We start from the raw sequence: 3,200 nt of genomic DNA, 5'->3' as shown, positions 1-3,200 counted from the left end.
TAAAAGTAGCAAAAATTTCTTTTTAAATATACTAAAACATTTTTAGCAACGGTAAAAATGTGCTACTGCAGAAAAAACAGAATAGACATCAGGTTTACTATAATCGAGTTTCGTTGAAAAAGAATTTAATTCTTTACGTAATGTTACCAAAAAATGTTGTGTGACGTCCCAGAAGAGGACCGCCAAGGAGCAAGAACAATTTAAGATAATTCTCCGATCCGATACCGACTTTCCTGCTGTTTTCTCGGCAAAGACAATAAATGCCCTATTTTGGGTCAGCCTGTAGAGCCAGTACTTTACCTGGGATCTAGGCTAGAAGCACTACTTAATCCCTTTAATGAGTAAGAGAAGACAACTTACCTTGATGTTAATATTGCTCTATGATTTTACGAAATCCTCGGAGTGCAGCTCTCTGTGCTGATTTCTGGAGCTCCTTAATTCCAATTGTGCTGGTGTTAAATTTTGAAAATAGGTACAAGGAATCAGGTGCAAAAGGAGCTTAGTTGTTGGTTCGAAACAATACCTAAAATTTTAGGTAAAATAACAGTATATTCTTAAGTAAACTTTAACAATAAACAACACAAGGTCATGCACAGTATAACTCACAATACGAACACAGACAATAGCAAATGTAGAACTTTTATAAATGTAAAGATTAAAAAACAATTATCGAAAAACTCGTTTACAAACGTAGCAAGCTTAGTAATAGATGTCATATTCAATAACAGAATTCGAACCTAATAGCAATTGTCATACTACGAAACAAATATCGAACTTAGTCGACGCAGAAATAGTAGACAAAGGTTCGACGCGAAACACTCGACTTATGGTGTTAGATCTTCCGGATCGACCCACGGTAACAGATATTAAATTGCAAAAACCGTCAAAATTACTAAGGTTTACGCAATAAACTAATTTATGAAGCGAACTAATCAAAGTATTGTAGTAGACTTTTTATGTGTTTTAAGTATAATGGTTGCCGGTAGACTGACGGCGAGGATTCTCTAAGCTCCCCACGTCAAGTCCCGTACGGCTAAGTGGGAGGTACCCTTTTTCGCGCTAGGTGCCTCCCCCACTACCGACCCTTACCAACCCGTGGGAAAGGAATCTGCTGATCTTTTAGGTCTGCACGTGTGAACAAACATTAGTTACAATCAAGTTCCAAACTGCTGTCGTCAGCTGGGAATTGAATTTGCCCCGAAAAAATATTATTTACTATCAAGCGCTAATTCCCGGTAGCGACTAAAGTATCAGGTTACTATCAGGCAGAAATTCCCTGAACTGCACGTGCGCCCCAAACCTGAGCCAAGAGATTTCCTTTCATCGCACGTGTGCCTCATTACGACTGTGGGAATTTTATGTTCCTGCTAACATTATTACTTCATATAATTGTTATTAACTATTTGCTCTATTAATTAACAATAACTGTAAAAATTTATTCCCAATTAAAAAGAACAACAAAATATATACCAATGTTATCTGCTGCAACCATTTATTTAAAGATAAATGCAAATAGCAATTGTTATATCAACAAAATGTTAATAGCAAGTGTCGGTAATGTAGGAGCACGAAGTCGGTATTACAGACTTGCACTTATCGAAAGACCTGCTTACCGACCCTATTGGTAGGTAAGGTAGGCTCCCACATGAACGACAATCGATCCGTACAATTCTAATTTCCATATGCAACAAAAATGCAAATATCGATAGTCGTTCATGAGAGTACCAATTAGATAAAAGTGCAAATTACACAATATGTAGAGAAAGTCATCGCGTAATAGAATATTAAGATACAAAACAATATAGATACAAATTTGTTAATGAAGAAAAAGCAAATATTAACGCTAAATATATAGAATTATAAAAAAATTTAGATTTAATATAAATACTTGAATTTTCGAAATTAGTTGTCACAATGACGTGACAGTTGTAATAAATTAATTATTTCTCTTTTTTTGTACTGTTGTTTTTAAAATATAAATGTTATTTGCTAAATTTTATTAGACCAAACACTTTTCATTACCTAGTATACGCTTTGAAACTTGAAAGAAAAATGTTTATAGCTTTTGTTCTACAGCATTTCATTAGATATTTGGTAGTTTTTACTTTTAATTAATCTAGAAAGCAGCGAATACTTTTCCTTAATATATTGAAAAGTTTTTAGCAAAGGTACAATTTGCTATTAGAAACAAAAAAGAATAGACATCAGGTTGACTACAATAGAGTTTCGACGTAAAAAAATGGAATTCTAAACGTAATGTAACTAAAAAATGTAGTAATTAAATGATTATTTTCCTTTTTCTTGACTGCAGTGTTCCAAATATAAATGATGTTTGCATAATTTTTTGTCTTAGCACTTATTATTTGTAAGTATACGCTTTAAAACTTGAAAGAAAACGTTTCATAGCGTATGTTAAATAGCACATTTTAGATTGTATTTATTTTATAACTACGATTTATTCTAGAAAGTAGCAGAAACTTCTTTTTAAATATAATAATAAATTTTTAGCAACGGTAAAAATGAACTTCTGGAAACTAAACAGAATAGATATTTTGTTGACTACAATCGAATTTCTTCAAAATATAATTGAGATCTAAACGTAAAGTAACCAAAAAAATTTGTAAAAAAATGATTCTTTCTCTTTTTTTAGACTGCAGTTAGTAAAATATAAATGTTTTTTGCTAGATTTTATTGGACAAAACACTTTTCATTTGTTAGTATACGCTTTAAAACTTAATCGAAATATTTTAATATCTTTTGTTATAAAGCTCTTTTTAAGAAATTTTATAGTTTTTAACTGTAGTTTTAATCTTAAAAGTAGCAAAAATATCTTTTTAAATATACTAAAACATTTTAGGCAACGATACAAATGTGCTACTGGGGACAAAACAGAATGGACGTTAGGTTTACTACAATCAAATTTTGTTGAAAAAGAATTGAATTCTGCTCGTAGAGTAAAAAAAAATTATAATAAAATGATTTTTTCTCTTTTTTTGTACTGCAGATGTTTAAATATAAATTTTATTTGCTAGATTTTATTGGACTAAACACTTTTCATTTTTTAGTATACGCTTTAAAACTTGAAAGAAAACGTTTTATTGCGTCTTTTAAATAGCACTTTTTTAGTTTGTATTTATTTTATAACTTCGATTTAATCCAGATAGTAGCGGAAATTTCTTTTTAAATATAGTAATATATTT

The sequence above is a fragment of the Polistes canadensis genome, unplaced genomic scaffold (genome assembly GCF_001313835.1).
Source record: "Polistes canadensis isolate GaletaPanama2010 unplaced genomic scaffold, ASM131383v1 scaffold_420, whole genome shotgun sequence".
In the NCBI taxonomy this organism is placed as follows: Eukaryota; Metazoa; Arthropoda; class Insecta; order Hymenoptera; family Vespidae; genus Polistes; species Polistes canadensis.
The sequence above is the reverse complement of the archived record's forward strand: the minus strand, read 5'-3'. Positions refer to the sequence as shown.